Source organism: Schistocerca nitens, chromosome 7, assembly GCF_023898315.1.
Source record: "Schistocerca nitens isolate TAMUIC-IGC-003100 chromosome 7, iqSchNite1.1, whole genome shotgun sequence".
NCBI lineage: Eukaryota > Metazoa > Arthropoda > Insecta > Orthoptera > Acrididae > Schistocerca > Schistocerca nitens.
The window spans coordinates 116351941-116375286 of NC_064620.1; the positions used below are offsets into that span (position 1 = coordinate 116351941).

A 23346-nucleotide genomic window follows, 5' to 3' on the forward strand; every position below is an offset into this window, starting at 1 on the left:
CCTAGTGGCCACCAACGCCCCAGTTACCTTCCCTGGAGGTTAGCGTATTTTTGCGGCAGTGTACTTTTCCTCGTCTTGCCGATGCTCTCCGGCATGACGTGTAGTTCGACAGCCTCCTTGATTGCGGTGTGGATTGTGGTTTCTTTTGTCTATCTTAGTTGTAGTGATTCCTTCTGCCTTTCGATATTTTAAACATTGGGTTCTGAAGACGCAGTGCTGTCTGTCACTTCGCCCTCGCTCCAATTATTCCATCGTGTTAGGTGGAGATGGTAAGAGGATTGATCGGCGTTTAAACTGTCCCTAGTTTGAGTTGCTATCCTATTAGGTGAGCATAACTCTTGGCTGCTTGTCTCACCGCTTACGCAGCTGTAGGGACTGTTTCTCAGGTCGATCCTTGGAGCACTGTCTGTGGATCATTCCCTTTTTTTATTTGGTCTGATTGTGTCAATTGTTTAAAAATAATATTTCTTTAAATTATTCCTATCGCTTGTGGCCTTCGGCCAACAAATAATTTGAATTTCTCTTAATAAGGCCTTCAGCTGTCAGTGTTACCAGTCAATTTTTTTAAAATGATTGTTTTAAAAATTATTTTGCTATTGTTAACACGTAATTGTCTTCCTCATGTAAAATTCAGGCCTTCAGCCGTTAATTGTTCTGAAGTATTGCTCATGGCCTTCAGCCGACAAATAATTTGAATTCTTTCATAATAAGGCCTTCAGCCGTCAGTGTAGCTTGTTACAGTCAATTTTTTATGATTGTTTTAAAAATTATTAGGGTATTTTTAACGTGTAATTGTCTTCTTCATTTGTAATTCAGGCCTTCAGCTGTTAATTGTTCTGAAGTATTGCACGTGGACTTCTGCCGAAAACTAATTTGAATTCTTTCTTACTAAGGCCTTCAGCCGTCAGTGTAGCTTGTGTTACAGTCATTTTTTTAATGATAGTTTTTAAAAAAATTATTTCCTTGAATAAAGTGTATTTGCTTACTGCGCAACCAACAGTAACTGCTTAGGCCCCGTCCACACCTTTTCCTGCTTTCCCTAAGTCCCACGTTTCACTCGCTCCTTGTTTGAATCCAAGACAAAAATTTGAATTAATAAGTTACGTTTTTTTCCTACTTCGTATTCTAAAATAACCTTGAAATAAGGTACACACATAAAAAATCTTTTGCATCACCTCGGTTCCGAGAGTTTCGGAACCTGTACAGAAAACTGTAGTAGAGATCAACGTAAACATCATTTCCACCCTTTTAATTGCTCATGAAAACCACACATTGCATGAAACTTCCTGGCAGATTAAAACTGTGTGCGCCGACTGAGACTCGAACTCGGGACCTTTGCCTTTCGCGGGCAAGTGCTCTACCAACTGAGCTACCGAAGCACGACTCACACCCAGCCCTCACAGCTTTACTTCTGCCAGTATCTCGTCTCCTACCTTCCAAACTTTACAGAAGCTCTCCTGCGAACCATGCAGAACTAGCACTCCTGAAAGAAAGGATATTGCGGAGACATGGCTTAGCCACAGCCTGGGGGATGTTTCCAGAATGAGATTTTCACTCTGCAGCGGAGTGTGCGCTGATATGAAACTTCCTGGCAGATTAAAACTGTGTGCGCCGACCGAGACTCGAACTCGGGACCTTTGCCTTTCGCGGGCAAGTGCTCTACCAACTGAGCTACCGAAGCACGACTCACGCCCGGTCCTCACAGCTTTACTTCTGCCAGTATCTCGTCTCCTACCTTCCAAACTTTACAGAAGCTCTCCTGCAAACCACACAGTTTTAATCTGCCAGGAAGTTTCATATCAGCGCACACTCCGCTGCAGAGTGAAAATCTCATTCTGGAAACATCCCCCAGGCTGTGGCTAAGCTATGTCTCCGCAATATCCTTTCTTTCAGGAGTGCTAGTTCTGCATGGTTCGCAGGAGAGCTTCTGTAAAGTTTGGAAGGTAGGAGACGAGATACTGGCAGAAGTAAAGCTGTGAGGGCTGGGCGTGAGTCGTGCTTCGGTAGCTCAGTTGGTAGAGCACTTGCCCGCGAAAGGCAAAGGTCCCGAGTTCGAGTCTCGGTCGGCGCACACAGTTTTAATCTGCCAGGAAGTTTCATATCAGCGCACACTCCGCTGCAGAGTGAAGAATCTCATTCTCACACATTGCATGTTGTACCACCATACAGCGAGACCTACACAGGTGGTGGTCCAGAGTGCTGTACACACCGGTACCTCTAATACCCAGTAGCACGTCGTCGTGCATTGATGCATGCCGGTATACGTAGTGGCACACTATCCACAAGTTCATGAAGGCACTGTTGGTCCAGATTGTCCCACTCCTCAACGGCGATTCGGCGCAGATCCGTCAGAGTGTTTACCGAGCGAGGTGGCGCAGTGGTTAGCACACTGGACTCGCATTTCGGGAGGACGACGGTTCAATCCCGTTTCCGGTCATCCTGATTTAGGTTTTCCGTGATTTCCCTAAATCGCTTCAGGCAAATGCCGGGATGGTTCCTTTGCAAGGGCACGGCCGATTTCCTTCCCCATCCTTCCCTCACCGAGCTTGCGCTCCGTCTCTAATGACCTCGTTGTCGACGGGACGTTAAACACTAATCTCCTCCTCTTCCTCCTCAGAGTGTTTCGTGGGTCATGTCTTCCATAAACAGTCCTTTTCGATCTATCCCAGGCATGTTCGATATGGTTCAAGTCTGGAGAAGATCCTGGCCACTCTATTCGAGCGATGTCGTTATCCTGAAGGAACTAATTCACAAGATGTGCACTTTGGGGAGGGGGGGGGGGGCGAATTGTCGTCCATGAAGACGAGTGCCTCACCAATATGCTGCGGGTATGGTTGCACTATCGGTCAGAGGATGGCATCCACGTATCGTATAGCCGTTACGGCGCCTTCCATGACCATTAGCGGTCTACGTCGGCCCCACACAATGTCACCCCAAAACAGCAGGGAACCTCCATCTTGATGCACGTCGGCCGTTGTGGCCGAGAGGTTCTAGGGGCTTCCGTCCTGAACCGCGCAGCTGCTACGGTCGCAGTTTCGAATCCTGCCTCGGGCATGGATGTGTGTGAAGTCCTTGGGTTAGTTAAGTTTAAGTAGTTCTAAGTTCTAGGGAACTGATGACCTCAGATGTTAAGTCCCATCGTGCTAAGAGCCATTTGAAGCATTTGAACCTTGCTGCACTCGCTGGACAGTGTGTCTAAGGCGTTCAGCCTGACCGGGTTGCCTCCAAACACGTCTCCGATTATTGTCTGGTTGAAGGCATATGCGGCACTCATCCGTGAAGAGAACGTGATGGCAATCCTGAGGAGTCCATACGGCATGTTGTTGGGCCTATCAGTACCGCGCTGCATTGTGTCGTGGTTGCAAAGATGGACCTTGCCATAGACGTCGGGATTGAAGTTGCGCATCATGCAGTCTATTGCGCACAGTTCGAGTCTTTACACGACGTCCTGTGGCTGCACGGAAAGCATTATTCAACATGGTGGCTTTGTTAGGGTTCCTCCGAGCCATAATCCGTAGGTAGCGGTCATCCACTGCAGTAGTAGCGCTTCGGCTGCCTGAGCGAGGCATGTCTTCGACAGTTTCTGCCACTCTGTATCTCCTCCATGTCCGAACGGCATCGCTTTGGTTCACTCCGAGACGCCTGGACGCTTCCCTTGTTGAGAGCCCTTCCTGGCCCAAAGTAACAATGCGTGCGCGATTGAAACGCTGTATTCGAACGTGTAGGCATGGCTGAACTATAGACAACACGAACCGTGTACCGCCTCCCAGGTGGAATGAGTGGAACTGATGGGCTGTCGGACCCCCTTCCTCTAATAGGAGCTGCTCATGTATGGTTGTTTACATCTGTATCTGTGATAGAATATCCGCAGTCAACGTCTATCTTCAGGAGTTCTGGGAACCGGGCTGATGCAAATGATTTTTGATGTGTGTATAACACACTTTATTTCCGAGACTTTCGGCCATGTAAATCCAGTTACGTGCAATGGCTTACAGCTGAATCGGAACGTCTCTGATGAGCTATAAGCTCACTGTTGAAGTAACTAGAGTCTATTCACGTAATAGCGTTAAGATAGAAAGTCACTATTTTCTTTCATGTAAGTTTCAAGTTTACCTTTGTGCGTTTCTGAAGAGTGAATCGCGTTGGTACATCAAGTGACTGCCTTTTGTTATAGAGAGCTTCTGACAACACTAGAGAAAACTATATGGCAACAGCTGTTTCACAGATATATCTAAATTTTGCTTATCTATCATCGCAGTCTGTCACTGCGTACTGAGGTGGCATAATTGCATTAATACTAACAAGGTATAGTCTCTCTTTTAAAAATCAAGTTATTAAGCAAACTATGAATTATCAGTGTAGTGTAATACTTTAAATGTTAGGACTTTATAATCTTTAAGTAGCTCTTCTCTTTCTTTTAGAACTTATAAAGGAATGGTATAACTCGACATTCAATTCTCGTTCGCCTGAAAGCAATATCAATATGATTGAGATAGCTTAGTTCTGTATCAACTCGATGACAGAACTTGACTCTTTGCTAACTGAATTCTGAATCGATCTTTCTTGAAATTCTGCTTTTAGGACTATAATTAGCACTACTAACACAATCTTTTATTAGGACCCTATTCAGCATGAAATCGGAAATTCACTTTTAATATAGAAATAAATGATAATCAGAACTTAGATTTTTTTTGGCTTCCTCTTTTCCCTCCTTTTCCTCTTTTTCTCTTTTTGGATTTTTATTGATTTTGTTTCTTTAGTTGCAGCTTACAGAAACAGTAACTTTAAGAGGGCATCGGAACTCGAATTATTCCCAAACATAGTCATCAACCTCGCCTATTCAAAAATAAAAATCTGGCGCAACCGCCATTTTTCCCCTAAGGTCAGTTACAACTGCAAAAACTATTTTGCCCCTTTAGGAGTTCGCTACAAGCCTTTCTAAAATCTTGTTACTGTACCTACTGAAAAAAGGACACTCCTCATAAAGTTGAATAAAGGTCCATAAAATGAAGCTTTGCTTCCATTCCCATCGTAATACCTGACGTCACATGACTCGTAGAAAACGGCTTAAAACTCACCAGAACCACTACTCAAAATTCCGTAAAACACGGAAAGGGTACTGCACGGAATGTCACCACCGCTACTGAGACCTCAGCTCGTAATCAGTGGGCCTGTTCACAGGATCAGTCAGCCAGTCCGTATAACAGGCGTACCTCGTATAATTTGGACTTTGTCAACAGTTTGCCTCAGCCTGAATATCCAAGTCCCGTGTAGTAGGAATGCGTTTAATATGACAGTTGAAACGTCCCCTTAGAAAAATGTATGAATCTTACATTATCTGCTTTTCAAACAGCTGAGCAAAACTGAACGTACTCAGACATTACTCTCTTTACTTATTCTGATCAACACTAAACTGACACACAATATTTTTAGCGCAACGCAATCTGACTTTCAAAAATCCCTACAAAAGAATGGCCCTGACTAACAATAACCTATACCTTTCACAAATCACTTACCTCACAAAAATCTTCCTTACTCGAACTACTGCAATACAGTGAGCGCCACTACTGCCAGCTAAATAAAAGATTCAAATTACTGAAGGCACTAACTACTGATAGGCATAGTTAGCAAATGAAAGATTTTGATAGAGAACAAACTATGTATTTATCTTAATAGTGTTCAAAGGTCATTATATATATATATATATATATATATATATATATATATATATATATATATATGAAATTAGTTCATTATCAGAGAGAGTAGTCGAACTTTTGGATCAGCTAAATAATTTATCTACGAAGGCAGATGATAATCTGAGTGACACAAGAGCGGTAGTCTTTAATGATACAGAAGAGTACGAACAATTTAGGAAATTCAAACAAAATCAGAATCAAATTAATACGCAACACCAAAGAGAAATTCGGGAAGTACAAGATCAGTTGACACAGGTAATACAAAAATTACATATTTCAGAGGACACTCGCGCTCCAATACGGGGAGAGGGACATAGAAATACGGAACAGCCACAAAATAATAACACAGGGCACTTCGGAAATTATGAAAGAAATTGGCAAGGTACACCGAATTTTGAGATGGAACCGCCGAAACGCAATAACAATGACCGATATGCGACTCGCCGACATGATGGTTTTGACTATAAGCTGTTTATTACCACACGTAAATTCGAAACATTTAAGAATTCCGGCAACGACATTCATCCACAAGCGTGGCTTCATCAATTCTCTTATTGTTTTCCTCCCAACTGGTCATTAGAGCACAGATTAGAATTTATGTATGGCTGTTTAGAGAATGAACCAGCTTTAAGAATGCGATCGGTCATTCACGATTGTCACAGTGAAGGAGAATTTTATCATGTTTATCATGCCTTCCTCTCAGCATATTGGTCTCAAGCTACACAAGACCGAGTAAAACATAGCATCAAACATTTCGAACAATCTGAATTTTCCAGTCTTGTGAAATATTTTGAAGACATGTTGCACAAGAATCAGTACCTGTCAAACCCATACAGCCCCTCAGAACTCATCCGCATTTGCTTAATCAAATTGCCTTAACATTGACGACATACTATTTTGGCAGGACGTTGCAAAGACAATTTGTAAATTTTTTTGTGGGGAGCATGGGGGCTATGTAAGTAGGCTGTTTAGGTTTTTTTTATTGGTAACGCCACGTAGCGCTCTGTATGAAAATCACTGGCTGACCTGTAACTGCGCTGGGACACACTACTCAGAGTGCAGGGGACACACCAGTAGTACTTCTAGAATTTGGCGACGTTTCGTGATGCGGCAGTATCCAGCTGCGACGCCCAGACGAAGCGCAGTCTCGGTACGGAGGAGACACGGTGGCGACGTCCTTACGGGTCGGGTTTCTTATAAATTACCGTTGCTAGCGCGACCTCTGCTCTCGAGTGTCCGGGGCCCGGCGTGTGGTCGCCCGTCGCTAATTAACGTGGCGGCAGCCGGTCCAGTCGAGCGCCCATTACTCGGCCGACGCCGGCGCCCGCCCCACGCGGCCCCCGCTGTCGCTCGCGGCTCCTGGCCACTCGTTTTTAATTACGTCGCTCAGGACGGGTCTTTAGTCGGCGCCAGTGTGTGCCGGTATTAATTTGGCCGGGATGAGGGTCGGTTAGCCGGGGGCGGAGGCGGCGTCCCGCGGCCGAGGCGCAGCGGCGGGTCCGGCGAATCCGCGGCGCCGGTACAGCAGCAGCTGGGGAAACCGACGCCTCACTGTCCGACGCCGACTCGGCAGAGCGCAGCGTCTAGACTTCCACCGCAACGACGATATTCGAGAAATAGAAATTTAGCGTACACCAAAAACGTTCGCCACTTGGCAAGGGTAAGATGTGCGTGATGTACCGCTGTGCCGTCGCTGTTCCCTCAGTCACCGACCGTGACCTGGGAAGTACCCGACGGCTCCCCACGCCTCGGCACCAAGAGCAGCAGCTCCGCTGTACCTCCCCAGCACTTGGGAACGAGGGGGTCTCTCCTCAGATCCCCTCCGCACTCGCCAAAGACGGATATTGGAGACAGTACAGGACTGCGATTCGTTGGTGAACACGACGCGGTGAGATTCATCATTACTCCGTGCTTCCCGGTCACGCCATCACTTCAGACGCAGCCACCTGTGCTATGCCGTGGTTCAAAATGGTTCAAATGGCTCTGAGCACTATGGGACTTAACATCTGAGGTCATCAGTCCCCTAGACTTAGAACTACTTAAACCTAACTAACCTAAGGACATCACACACATCTATGCCCGAGGCAGGATTCGAACCTGCGACCGTAGCAGCAGCGCGGTTCCGGACTGTAGCGGCTAGAACCGCTCGGCCACAACGGCCAGCTCTAACCTTCAGCATTCTTCTGTAACACCACATTTCGAAAGCTTCTATTCTCTTCTTGTCTAGACTATTTATCGTCCATGTTTCACTTCCATACATGGCTACACTCCATAGAAATACTTTCAGAAAAGACTTCCTGACACTTAAATCTATACTCGATGTTAACAAACTTCTCATCTTCAGAAACGCTTTTCTTGCCATTGGCATTCTACATTCTATATTCTCTCTACTTCGACCATCATCGGTTATTTTGCTTTCCAAATAGCAAAACTCTTCTACTACTTTAAGTGTCCCATTTCCTAATACAATTCCCTCAGCTTCACCTGATTTAATTCGATTACATTCCATTACCCTCGTTTAGCTTTTGTTGATATTCATTTTACATCCTCCTTTCAAGACTCTGCCCATTTCGTTCAACTGCTCTTCCAGGTCCTTCGCTGTCTCTGACACAATTACAATGTCGTCGGCAAACCTCAAAGCTTTTATTTCTGCTCCGTGGATTTTAAGTCCTACTCCAAATTTTTCTTTTGTTTCCTTTACTGCTTGCTCAATATAAAGATTGAATAACATCGCGAATAGACTACAACCCTGTCTCACTCCCTTCCCAACCACTGCTTCCCTTTCATGCCCCTCGACTCTTACAACCGCCATCTGCTTTCTGTACAAATTGTAAACAGCCTTTCGCTCCCTGTGTTTGACCTCTGACACTATAAGACGTAAAAAAGTCGAAGCACACGGAGGAATTATCGGAATGGGACGAGAATTGACAGATATGATGTACATGTGCAGATAAACAAAAGATTACACTTTCAGAAAAATTGGATGGTTTATTAAAGGGAAAAAGCTTTAAAAATCAGCAAGTCAATAACAGGTATGCTATGCAAGCAGTTATTCGGTTTGTCATTGATTGGCAGAGTTGTTGGATGACGCGTCTCGAGACGCTCCAGGCAGCAGTGGATGCCAACCTGACGGCCGTCCTCCTCAGGGCCCGACAACGGTCTGTGAAGGTCTGGGGTGCCATTTCTTTTCATAGTAGCATCCCTTTCGCTCTCATCCGCGGCACCCTTAACAGCACAGCTGTACTTCGATGCCCTGTTGTGTTGCCCTTCGTGTCAAGCCATACTGGGCTTACATTTCAGCAACATAACACTCGCCCGCACATGGCGACAGTTTCAACTGCTTGTCTTCGTGCTTGGCAAATTCTACCTTCCGTCTAGAGCATTATCGTGAGACCACTCCAACCAGTTCGCGGTTTTAACGATCTGACGCACCAATTGGACATCCGGCAGCTCTGTCAATCAAATGCTAAGCCGAATAACTGCTTGCAAAAGAGCCAGGCAGGATCAACGCGTTATTTAATTCGTCAATTTGTCCAGCTCTTTCTCCAATTTTTTGTGAAATTGTAAACATTTTTTGTCTATAAATGTACATCATATCTACTGATTTGCGTCCCATTCGGATAATTCCTTCACGGTGCGCACGTTTTTTTTTTTTGTGTTAGTGTGTATATTAAAGCTGTTTGAAGGCCATTATTAATTCTTCAATTACAGAATATTTTGTGCACCACCTTGTAGCTTGAAATGTAAGGTCTTCTTCCAAGGAAAACTCAGTATCCTTAATGCCTTAACAATTTTCCTTCTTTCTAAATTGGAAATTTGTGTTACATACCAATAGCTTCTGTTTCAAAATGTTTTTAACTTGTCTCCAGTTATTGGTAATTCTTCTTCTTAATTTTATTTTTCTCACAGATTATTGGTATGTATAGGACTGACAAGTTTTTCTCGATTGCAACACTTTTAAATTGAAATGTAATGTTTGTTCCTAGGTGCTTGACCATGTTGTACGCTGGAACAGTTTTCCAAATTTCAGAAAACTTTAGTTTTCCCAAACAGCTTCTGCAATTTAAAGAAAAAAAACTACAGCACACATCAAGTGAATGCTATCATTTCGAAATAGAATAAGAAAATAAATTACAGCGCTGGCTACAACCAAATCTCTTTAACGGTCCGAAGTGCAACACTCTCCCTACTACAGTGCACAAAGGGGAAAAAATAAACACAGTTCATATTCTGTCTTCAGTAGAACAGTAGAGATACTTTACTAGAAATTATCTCTACTGCCTTGTTTCTTGACTGCCGGAGAGGACTAGTTTTTAAATGCAGCTGATGAGTAGAACTAAAAAATAATGTCTTCATTAATAAATACGCAGCCCGTATGCTCATAACTGCTGGATATATATATATATATATATATATATATATATATATATATATATATATATATATATATACAGGGTGTTTCAAAAATGACCGGTATATTTGAAACAGCAATAAAAACTAAACGAGCAGCGATAGAAATACACCGTTTGTTGCAATATGCTTGGGACAACAGTACATTTTCAGGCAGACAAACTTTCGAAATTACAGTAGTTACAATTTTCAACAACAGATGGCGCTGCAAGTGATGTGAAAGATATAGAAGACAACGCAGTCTGTGGGTGCGCCATTCTGTACGTCGTCTTTCTGCTGTAAGCGTGTGCTGTTCACAACGTGCAAGTGTGCTGTAGACAACATGGTTTATTCCTTAGAACAGAGGATTTTTCTGGTGTTGGAATTCCACCGCCTAGAACACAGTGTTGTTGCAACAAGACGAAGTTTTCAACGGAGGTTTAATGTAACCAAAGGACCGAAAAGCGATACAATAAAGGATCTGTTTGAAAAATTTCAACGGACTGGGAACGTGACGGATGAACGTGCTGGAAAGGTAGGGCGACCGCGTACGGCAACCACAGAGGGCAACGTGCAGCTAGTGCAGCAGGTGATCCAACAGCGGCCTCGGGTTTCCGTTCGCCGTGTTGCAGCTGCGGTCCAAATGACGCCAACGTCCACGTATCGTCTCATGCGCCAGAGTTTACACCTCCATCCATACAAAATTCAAACGCGGCAACCCCTCAGCGCCGCTACCATTGCTGCACGAGAGACATTCGCTAACGATATAGTGCACAGGATTGACGACGGCGATATGCGTGTGGGCAGCATTTGTTTTACTGACGAAGCTTATTTTTACCTGGACGGCTTCGTCAATAAACAGAACTGGCGCGTATGGGGAACCGAAAAGCCCCATTTTGCAGTCCCATCGTCCCTGCATCCTCAAAAAGTACTGGTCTGGGCCGCCATTTCTTCCAAAGGAATCATTGGCCCATTTTTCAGATCCGAAACGATTACTGCATCACGCTATCTGGACATTCTTCGTGAATTTGTGGCGGTGCACACTGCCTTAGACGACACTGCGAACACCTCGTGGTTTATGCAAGATGGTGCCCGGCCACATCGCACGGCCGACGTCTTTAATTTCCTGAATGAATATTTCGATGATCGTGTGATTGCTTTGGGCTATCCGAAACATAAAGGAGGCGGCGTGGATTGGCCTCTCTATTCGCCAGACATGAACCCCTGTGACTTCTTTCTGTGGGGACACTTGAAAGACCAGGTGTACCGCCAGAATCCAGAAACAATTGAACAGCTGAAGCAGTACATCTCATCTGCATGTGAAGCCATTCCGCCAGACACGTTGTCAAAGGTTTCGGGTAATTTCATTCAGAGACTACGCCATATTATTGTTACGCATGGTGGATATGTGGAAAATATCGTACTATAGAGTTTCCCAGACCGCAGCGCCATCTGTTGTTGAAAATTGTAACTACTGTAATTTCGAAAGTTTGTCTGCCTGAAAATGTACTGTTGTCCCAAGCATATTGCAACAAACGGTGTATTTCTATCGCTGCTCGTTTAGTTTTTATTGCCGTTTCAAATATACCGGTCATTTTTGAAACACCCTATATATATATATATATATATATATATATATATATATATATATATATATATATGTGTGTGTGTGTGTGTGTGTGTGTGTGTGCGCAGCAGTTATGAGCATACGGACTGTGTGACTGGCTTGTGGAGTTTCCAGCGAACAGAACATTCCGTGTCATTCTTGAAGGAGACAAATATTCAGACGTGAAAGTAACATTCGGCGTACTGCAAGGAAGTTTTATTGGAGCAACGCTTTTCACAATATGTATAGATGGCGTACAGGATAACGTCGGAAGTTCCGTCAGGCGTTTCCCAGATGACGCCGTTGTATACAGAAAAGCCGTAACGTTAGAAAACTGCAGACAGATGCGGCAATATCAGCAGAGAGACAACGCTCATTGCGGGGAGTGGCTGGAAGCCGGCTCTCGGCGTAAACAAAAGTGACGTAGTGCGCATAAACAGGCAGCAAGGCCGTTACTGTGTAATTACGTGCTCGCATAACAGTGACAGGAAGCAGTCACATCCATTAAATATCTAGATGTAAGCGTACTTAGCGACTTATACTGGAACGACCACATAAAAGTAATCGCAGGTAAGGCAAATGTCAGACTGACATTCGTTGGAAGACTCCTTAGGAAACGCAGTCCATCCATAAAGCAGGTAGCTTACAAAACCGTCGTTCGAACAGTACTTGAATGTTGCTGGTCAGTATGGGGTCCGTACCAGACGGGACTGATAGAGGAAACAGAGAAGGTCCAAAGAAGAGCGACACGTTTCGTTACAGGTTCATTTAATAAGCGCGATAACATTACGAGGATGCTAAGCCAAATCCAGTGGCAGACGCTGCAAGAGAGGCTTCATCGCGTTATGGTCTACTGATCAAGTTCCGCGAGCGTACGTTCCTAAAGAAGTCAACTAATGTAATGCTTCCTTCTACCTATATCTCGCGAAAAGATCATAGAAATACGTTACGAAACTTGTTACGGACACAGAGGCAAGAGGAAGTCTTCGTGCACTTAGCGATAGGATTTTCGGTCCATCTTAGGAGCTCATCTAGAGTAACACCCTAATCGTTCCCTGTTATTTTGATGAAAAATTTAGAATAACGCCAAGAAAAATTGAAAGTATCTGTTTGTGGAATTCAGAAGTCGCTACTCTCGGATGGGCTACTAAAATTACTAGGGACTTTTTCCCATTTAGTCTAAGTCCCAGGTTTTGCGCCCATCTTACCACTAAAGAGAGACGATCGCAGTATTTATGTCTTCAGGTCAGGTTGGTGTTCGTCGGCGTAGAAATGACATTTGCTGAACAGAACAACTGACATTTCATTGACATACAAGGAAAACAACAGTGAGCCCAGAACAGACACCTGGAACACTTCTGAAAGAATATGCTTCCAAGATGACTTTTCATTCGCAGAGAGAATACGTTTCGCTATGTTTCGCCGGTAGCTTTCGAGCCACCTGCACCTACAATCTGATAATTTCAGCTGCTGCATTTTGCTGACAATTTTGTCGTAGTTTACCGTACCAGATGCTTTGCGGAAATCTTGTACTCTCAGTATTGTGGTCTCAGTGTCGCCCATCGCATTTGTAAGGCCATCAGAAACCTTAATAAATTATGCAAAAGCCTTGCATTCCTTGCTGCAACCCCGCAAAACAATCTTTATAAGACAAATCGCGAGGCCAAAACTAAGAGCTCCCCTCTCGCCGTGCGGTTAAATCAAGTCACCCTTCTTCGAAGGGACCTCGGCTGCAGGCTCTCGGAGAGCTGGAAGCAGACTGCCGACCTCACACTAATACTTCTCCCACATGACCCCGTGGCCAGGAAAACCAAGAGATGAGGCTTCCGCCACCAACCCAACACCGGTAAATTTCACACTAAGGGAACAAACCTCTTTGCCTACCTGAAAACTACAAGGGTTGGTCATTCTGTAAGACTACCGCTGATTCTCTGCAGCAGGCTAAACCATCGTACCGCAAAATGAAACACACATTCATTCACTCATGCATGCCAGAGAGTTATGGAATAGGAGAACAAGGTATAAACATATTATGGAATCAGAGTCGTGAGTTGGGTCACATACAAAAACATGGAAGACTTATAATGGCGTTATAGACACATTTGCAAGTCTGAAAAGAACCAACATAACAGCCATATGATGCTTGTAAATCGTAGAAAGAAATAGGCTACAGCGAGACTGAATCATAGCTCAGTCTTCTATGGTACGAAATTTAGCAACTAAAACACCGGAATTGTTCTGTTGTAAGGTGGCTGTAATTTCGCACCTTACAATCACTCATCTACATACTTTGCCGTTATTCACAACCGCAATTAGGTATCATTTGATAGCTTGGATATCGTATATATGAATATTTAAAGAAGACTGACATTGTCACGTACCCCCTGTAAATAGTTGTTAAAGCTTATTGCATGAAAGGTGATGGAGTATCTTTATTATCAAAACGACGTAATGAATGATTGCCTATACTAGTAGATGTTGGAACGCCAGTGGAAATGAAATGGTAGGCGAAACTCAAGCCCTAGGTGGAAAAGTACGCACAGGTGTGTTGGTCGTGCTTCACACAGGAAGTCCCAAGACAGAAGATCTGGGCACCCGATCGCGGAAGCACAATACAGCGGCGGCCGGCCGGTTTGTAGCGGGGCCGGAAGGATAACCGGATAATACACTCCTGGAAATGGAAAAAAGAACACATTGACACCGGTGTGTCAGACCCACCATACTTGCTCCGGACACTGCGAGAGGGCTGTACAAGCAATGATCACACGCACGGCACAGCGGACACACCAGGAACCGCGGTGTTGGCCGTCGAATGGCGCTAGCTGCGCAGCATTTGTACACCGCCGCCGTCAGTGTCAGCCAGTTTGCCGTGGCATACGGAGCTCCATCGCAGTCTTTAACACTGGTAGCATGCCGCGACAGCGTGGACGTGAACCGTATGTGCAGTTGACGGACTTTGAGCGAGGGCGTATAGTGGGCATGCGGGAGGCCGGGTGGACGTACCGCCGAATTGCTCAACACGTGGGGCGTGAGGTCTCCACAGTACATCGATGTTGTCGCCAGTGGTCGGCGGAAGGTGCACGTGCCCGTCGACCTGGGACCGGACCGCAGCGACGCACGGATGCACGCCAAGACCGTAGGATCCTACGCAGTGCCGTAGGGGACCGCACCGCCACTTCCCAGCAAATTAGGGACACTGTTGCTCCTGGGGTATCGGCGAGGACCATTCGCAACCGTCTCCATGAAGCTGGGCTACGGTCCCGCACACCGTTAGGCCGTCTTCCGCTCACGCCCCAACATCGTGCAGCCCGCCTCCAGTGGTGTCGCGACAGGCGTGAATGGAGGGACGAATGGAGACGTGTCGTCTTCAGCGATAAGAGTCGCTTCTGCCTTGGTGCCAATGATGGTCGTATGCGTGTTTGGCGCCGTGCAGGTGAGCGCCACAATCAGGACTGCATACGACCGAGGCACACAGGGCCAACACCCGGCATCATGGTGTGGGGAGCGATCTCCTACACTGGCCGTACACCACTGGTGATCGTCGAGGGGACACTGAATAGTGCACGGTACATCCAAACCGTCATCGAACCCATCGTTCTACCATTCCTAGACCGGCAAGGGAACTTGCTGTTCCAACAGGACAATGCACGTCCGCATGTATCCCGTGCCACCCAACGTGCTCTAGAAGGTGTAAGTCAACTACCCTGGCCAGCAAGATCTCCGGATCTGTCCCCCATTGAGCATGTTTGGGAGTGGATGAAGCGTCGTCTCACGCGGTCTGCACGTCCAGCACGAACGCTGGTCCAACTGAGGCGCCAGGTGGAAATGGCATGGCAAGCCGTTCCACAGGACTACATCCGGCATCTCTACGATCGTCTCCATGGGAGAATAGCAGCCTGCATTGCTGCGAAAGGTGGATATACACTGTACTAGTGCCGACATTGTGCATGCTCTGTTGCCTGTGTCTATGTGCCTGTGGTTCTGTCAGTGTGATCATGTGATGTATCTGACCCCAGGAATGTGTCAATAAAGTTTCCCCTTCCTGGGACAATGAATTCACGGTGTTCTTATTTCAATTTCCAGGAGTGTACTTAGGAAACTCTGAAAATCTTGGACGCAGCAGAGAGGAAAGAGGAAGCGGTACCTCGTAAATCGCAGGCTGGTTATTTCCGAAGATTTTTTACTCATAGAAGCGTACCATTTGTATGAGTATAGGTGTTTCCTCGCAAACTTTTCGCACTCGGCAACAAAAGACTAAAAGATGGTTGGTCGGCGTTCGGAATAATCTATAGACAGGGAGAATATTCTGTGGTTTCGAGAATGTGATTCGCCTTCTGCAGTTACGAGGGAGGGGAACCGAGCGTTGCTGGGAAGCCAGTACTGGAGAAAAGAGGTCTCCCGTTTTGAGCGCCCATGTTGGAATGTTGCTCAGTATCAGCTTTTGTTGTTATATACGGACTTGCTGTCTTTGATCTCAGGAGATTTTATAGTTAGAACAGTTACGCACTGCACTGTTGCGAACTTGTACGATTCTGGATTTCACCTCCGGGTTGGGGGTCGTCGTTGAGCAAGCAGAGTTCAGTGATTAAGAACACTTCTGCTTATACTCACGTTGAGACGTCATCTGAACTCCGTCCTTGTGCCTTGGAGTTCGCGTTTCTCGTCTGTAGAACACAGAGAGGAGAAGACAGTATTAGATTATACTAGTCAGAGGAATGTCTAGTGCCGTCTTAGTGTCTGAATGAGCTTTTTTTTATATATTTTGTGGCTGGAGTTCTTCTGTCATCGCAGACGTGTACGAGAACCATCACTCCGACGCTGCAGGTTCAGTACTTACGGTGATATTGCTAATTGCTTCGGCTTATTACACCTATAAAGCTAAACAGCTGTTATCACGTTAATTTTATTTCCACTGAGGTTGCACACCACTGTAGATAATCTTTGAAAGTAGTGTGTTCTAGTGTTTGGTACGTAGATGATACCAGTCGTCTCACGTTATTATATTAGATCGCGTGGCTATGAAAGGGGCAGATTTCGGCAACTGATCAATCGCATTAGTTAGGAAATTCATTTGCATCCCTTTATGTCCATTGGACATAGATATATAAACATTTGTAATATAAAGCGGTTTAATCTACAATAAATGTATAAGCGGAAACGGCATTTATCATTTGGTAGTTACTAGTTCCCTTAATCATTCATTTATGTTTATGTAGTAATTTATATGTTAAAGCGCAAGAAGGAGGAGAATTTCACCATTAAGAGATCCTAAGATCTGATTCAGGGGTAGTCAAATAGGGCCAAATCTTCATTTTGGCGTTCAGTATTACCGTTGCGCACATTCATTTTGCCGGCTGCAGTGGCCATGCGGTTCCAGGCGTTACAATCTGGAACCGCACGACCGCTACGGTCTCAGGTTCAAATCCTGCCTCGGGCATGGATGTGTGTGATGTCCTTAGGTTAGTTAGGTTTAAGTAGTATTAAGTTCTAGGGGACTGATGACCTAAGATGTTCAGTCCCATAGTGCTCAGAGCCATTTTTGGGCCCATCAACGCCGGCATTGGACTGTTAATGACTGGAAACATGTTGCCTGATTGGACGAGTCCCGTTTCAAATTGTATCGAGAGGATGAACGTGTATGGGTATGGAGATAAACTCATAAGTCTATGGACCCTGAATGTCAGCAGGGGAGTGTTCAAGCTGGTGGAGGCTCTGTAATGGTGTGGGGCGTGTGCAGTTGGAGTGTTGTGGGATCCATGATACAAAAATGGTTCAAATGGTTCTGAGAACTATAGGACTTAACATCTATGGTCATCGGTCCCCTAGATCTTAGAACTACTTAAACCTAACTAACCTAAGGACATCACACAACACGCAGTCATCACGAGGCAGAGAAAATCCCTGACCCCGCCGGGAATCGAACCCGGGCGTGGGAAGCTAGAACGCTACCGCACGACCACGAGCTGCGGACAATCGATGATACATGTAGATACGACTCCGACAGGTGATATGTGCGTAAACATGTTGTCTGATTACCTGCATCCATTCGTGTCCATTGTGCATTCCTAAGGACTTGGGCAATTCCAGCAGGACAATGCGGCATCCCACACCTCCAGAATTGCTACAGAGTGGCTCCAGGAACACCCTTATGAGTTTGAACACTTCCGCTGGCCTCCAAACTCCCCAGACATGAACGTTGTTGAGCATATCTGGGATGCCTTACAACGTGCTGTTCAGAAGAGATCTCCACCCGTCGTACTCTTACGGATTTATGGACAGCCCTGCAGGATTGATGGTGTCTGTACTCTCCAGCACCACTTCAGACTAGTCGAGTCCAAGCCACTTCGTGTTGCGGCACTTCTGCATCCTAGCGGGAGTTCAACACGATATTAAGCAGGTGTACCAGTTTCTTTGGTCCTTCAGTGTAAGACATTGGAACTCTCTAGTGATTCCATCCATTAGTTTCATGCAGCCACGCTGTGGTTGTTTCTTAGTATTTCCACTTAACAATCGTATCACTAACAGTCGACCTGAGGGATGAAATGTCCCTGACGGATTTGTTACTCGGGTGACACCAAGTGACTGGCCCAAACTTGAAGTCAGTGAGCTGTGCTGACCGTCCCATTCTGCCACTACTGCTCCTCTCGTGTGCTCCTCGCCTTCTCCTAGACCGGCGTGGTCGCCTATCGTCGCGTCTAGTGATCAGTTCCGCGGTACTCAGGGGCGTCCGGACACTTTTCATCAGACAGAGTATGCAGACGCAGTGCCCTCGTTAACTGTTAGTGCTCGGTGTTTCGAGGCCGCTGAGTGCCTTACATTACAGCTGGCGGCGCTTGTGGGGCGTGTCTGCACGGGCTGGGCCTCGCACGGGCGTGAATGGGGCTGGTGAGGTGCGTGCGCCCGCGGCCACCATTGTGTGCTAATGGTCGGCCCCCGCACTGCCGGAAGCCGTGCTGCGGCACGTGCACGCGCCGTACACGTCGCTATTTGCCGACGCCTCCTGACGCAGTTAAGGTACCGCTCTTAGAGTCGCAGTTTAACGGCGCTTTAGAAGACTTGCAATCAAGTAAAACAGAAGGGACACACAGCATAGCTCCGGAATTTCTAAAATCACTGGAGTAACTGCCAGTCGAACGACTGTTCACACTTCATCTACATCTACATACATACTCCGCAATCCACCATACGGTGCGTGGCGGAGGGTACCTCTTACCACAACTAGCATCTTCCATCCCTGTTCCACTCCCAAACAGAACGAGGGAAAAATGACTGCCTATATGCCTCTATACGAGCCCTAATCTCTCTTGTCTTATCTTTGTGATCTTTCCGCGAAATGTAAGTTGGTGGCAGTAAAATTGTACTGCAGTCAGCCTCAAATGCTGGTTCTCTAAATATCCTCAGTAGTGATTCACGAAAAGAACGCCTCCTTTCCTCTAGAGACCCCCACCCGAGTTCCTGAAGCATTTCTGCAACACTCGTGTGATGATCAAACCTACCAGTAACAAATCTAGCAGCCCGACTCTGAATTGCTTCTACGTCCTCCCTCAATCCGACCTGATAGGGATCCCAAACGCTCGAGCAGTACTCAAGAATAGGTCGTATTAGTGTTTTATAAGCGGTCTCCTTTACAGATGAACCACATCTTCCCAAATTTCTACTAATGAACCGAAGACGACTATCCGCCTTCCCCACAACTGCCATTACATGCTTGTCCCACTTCATATCGCTCTGCAATGTTACGCCCAAATATTTAATCGACGTGACTGTGTCAAGCGCTACACTACTAATTGAGTATTCAAACATTGCGGGATTCTTTTTCCTATTCATCTGCATTAATTTACATTTATCTATATTTAGAGTTAGCTGCCATTCTTTACACCAATCACAAATCCTGTCCAAGTCATCTTGTATCCTCCTACAGTCACTCAACAACGACATCTTCCAGTACACCACAGCATCATCAGCATACAGCCGCACATTGCTACCCACCCTATCCAAAAGATCATTTATGTAGATAGAAAACAACAGCGGACCTACCACACTTCCCTGGGGCACTCCAGATGATACCTTCACCTCCGGTGAACACTCTCTATCGAGGACATCGTACTGGGTTCTATTACTTAAGAAATCTTCGAGCCACTCACATACTTGGGAGCCAATCCCATATGCTCGTACCTTAGTTAGGAGTCTGCAGTGGGGCACCAATACCTTCACCTCCGATGAACACTCACCATCGAGGACATCGTACTGGGTTCTATTACTTAAGAAATCTTCGAGCCACTCACATACTTGGGAACCAATCCCATATGCTTGTACCTTAGTTAGGAGTCTGCAGTGGGGCACCGAGTCAAACGCTTTCCGGAAGTCAAGGAATATGGCATCCGTCTGATACCCTTATCATACACTTGTGTGTAGAATCTGTTAGACTTGAGATATACCATCAGACTTTCCGAAACGTACCAACCACACTATCCCAAAGATAACAAGGGGAGATGCTACAGTCAGCGTATCAACTCACGCCTTCAGGTTGCTGGCTATAATAATACACAGAAGAATCGCAAAGGTAATTGAGGATGTGTTAGATAACGGTCAGTTTGGCTTTAGGAGAGGTAAAGGCACTGTGGAGACATTTCCCACATGTGTAACGATAATAGAAACAAGACTTAACAAAAAAAATGACGTACATCGTATGATTCATCGACCTGGAAAAAACGTTCGACATTATAAAAAGGTACACAGATTTTCGAAATTCTGACAGAGTAACGAGTATGCTGTAGATAAAGACTACCAATATAGAATAATAGTCTGAAGAAACAACAAAGAACGGTAACAGCGAGAGACCAGGAACTTAGCACTCGGATTCAAATTCAAATGTGTGTGAAATCTTATCGACTTAACTGCCAAAGTCATCAGTCCCTAAGCTTACACACTACTTAACCTAAATTATCCTAAGGACAAACACACACACACACACACACACACACACACACACATGCCCCTAGGGAGGACTCGAACCTCCGCCGGGACCAGCCGCACAGTCCATGACTGCAGCGCCTTAGAAGTGCCCGGATTAAAAAGGATTTAAAACCTGCGTTGTACTCTTTCGCCCCTACTGTTCAAACTATACATCGAAGGACAAATGACGGAAATAACAGAAATGTTCAAGAGTGGCGTTAAAATTCAGGGTGAAGGATATCAATGATAAGATTTGCCGATGACATTGTCATTGGCCGGCCGGAGTGGCCGAGCGATTCTAGGCACTACAATCCGGAACCGCGCGACCGCTATGGTCGCAGGTTCGAATCCTGCCTCGGGCATGGATGTGTGTGATGTCCTTAGGTTAGTTAGGTTTAAGTAGTTCTAAGTTCTAGGGGACTGATGACCTCAGATGTTAAGTCCCATAGTGCTCAGAGCCATTTTGACATTGTCATCCTCAGCGAATGCGAAGAATTAGAGGATCTGTTGATGGAAAGTAAACCGAAGAAAGATGTAAGTAATGAGTTAAGGAATTCTACTGTCTTGGAAGCAATATAATACACGATAGACGAACAAACTAGTAAAAGAGGGCATACCTGGCTTAAAAATACTATTGTCTATAATCGGCCTGAATTTGACAAAGAATTTTCTCTCAATGTGTGTTGCACTATGGGAAAACGGAAAGTGAACCGAAGCGTTTGGAAACGTTCTGATGTAGAACGACGTTGAAAATTTGGTGCACTGGTAAGATAGGAAATGAGTGAGTTCTCCACAGGATCGGTGAAGTGCGGAACACGTGGAAAGTACTGACAGGCAGAAGGGGTAGGATGTACGACATGTTTTGAGACACCAGGAAATAATTTCCACAGTACTAGAGGAACAGTGAAGGGTAGATACTGGAGGAAGGACAGGGCGCACAGTTTGTAATAGATCCACTAAATAATTGAGGAAGTACGGCACTGAGATGAAGAGCTTGGCGCGACGGACGAATTCGTAGCAGTCAAACGTGTGGTTCCTGAAGAGGGGCAGCAGCCTTTTCAGTAGTTGCAGAGACAACAGTCTGGGTAATTGACTGATCTGGTCTTGTAAGTTCAACAAAACCGACCTTACGGTACTGATACTGCGAACGGCTGTAGGCAAGGGGAAAATAGAGCCGTAATTTTTCCCGAACGCATGCAGCTCTTCTGTGTGGTTAAATGATGATGCCGTCCTCTTGGATAAAATATCGCCGAAGTAAAATAATCCTTCATTCGGATCTCCAGGCGGGGACTACTCGGCAGAATGTCGTCATCAGAAGAAACAAACTGGCGTTCTGCGGATCGGAGGGTGAAATGCTAGACCCCTTAATCCGTCAGGTAGGTTAGAAAATTTAATAAAGGAAATGGATCGGTTGAAGTTAGATACAGTGGGAATCAGTGAAGTTCGGTGGCAAGAGGATTAGGACTTCCGGTCACGTTAATATAGGTTATAAATACAAAGTCAAATAGTGGTAATGCAGGAGTGGCTTTAATAATGAATAAGAAAATAAGAAGTACAAACAACGTAGTGAACGCATTATTGTAGCCAAGGTAAACACAAATCTCACATATACCACAGTGGTACAAGTTCATATGCCAAACAGCCTCGCAGACGTTGAAGATTCGATAGTACTAAAAGGCTGAGAAAGAAAAATAGTAGGTGAATATGGACTGGGGGTAAGGAATGAGAAGTCGCCTTGTAGAATTTTGCACAGAGCGTAATTTCGTTTAAGAATCGTGAAAGAAGATTGCATACTTGGAAGAGACCTGGAGACACGGAAAGATTTCAGATTGATTATATAATGACAAGACAGAGATTTAGGAACCAGGTTTTAAATTGCAAAACATTTCCAGGGGCATATGTGGACTCTGACCACAATTTTTTGGTTATGAACTGTGGATTAAAACTGGAGAAATTGCGAAAAGATAGAAAATTAAGGAGATGGGACCTGGATAAGTTGAAAGAACCACTGGTTGCTGAGAGTTTCAGAGGGAGCAATAGGAAATGGTTGACTAGAACATAGGAAAGGAATACAGTAGAAGACAAATGGGTAGCTTTAAGAGATGAAACACTGCAGGCAGCAACGTATCAAACGGGTAAAAGAACAAGTCCTAGTAGAAATACTTGGATAACACAAGAGGTACTGTATTTAATTTATGAAAGGATAAAATATAAAAATGCAGGAAATAAAGGAGGTGAAAGGGAATATAAACATTTAAAAAATCAGGCTAACAGGAAGTGAAAAATGGCTAAGTAGTAATGGCTATAGAACAAATGTAGGGATTTGAAAGCATATTTCGCTAGGGAAAGCAGGGCCAGCCGTTTTGACCGAGCGGTTCTAGGCGCCTCAGTCTGGAACCGCGTGACCGTGACGGTCGCAGGTTCGAATCCTGCCTCGGGCATGGATGTGTGTGGTGTTCTTAGGTTAGTTAGGTTTAAGTAGTTCTAAGTTCTAGGGAACTGATGACCTCAGATGTTAAGTCCCATAGTGCTCAGAGCCATTTGAACAATTTTTTGAAAGAAGAATACCGATTACAGGAAAATTAAAGATGCCTTTGAGGAAAAGAGAAGCACTTGTATGAATATCAAGAACTCAGACGTATAACTAGTCGTAAGCAAATAAGGGAAAACTCAAAGATGGAAGAAGCGTATAGACGG

The 23346-nt window shown here is 45.3% G+C and overlaps 1 protein-coding gene and 2 non-coding genes across 3 annotated transcripts in view; 2 read left to right on the forward strand and 1 right to left on the reverse strand.

Moving 5' to 3' along the window:
* Positions 1-23346, forward strand: part of LOC126195494 (uncharacterized) — a 276681-nt gene that overhangs the window by 129303 nt on the left and 124032 nt on the right. The window lies entirely within an intron of this gene.
* On the reverse strand, positions 1608-1681 carry Trnas-cga (transfer RNA serine (anticodon CGA)). Its single transcript has one exon. It is a non-coding gene; the product is annotated as a tRNA-Ser (tRNA).
* Positions 1998-2071, forward strand: Trnas-cga (transfer RNA serine (anticodon CGA)). Its single transcript has one exon. It is a non-coding gene; the product is annotated as a tRNA-Ser (tRNA).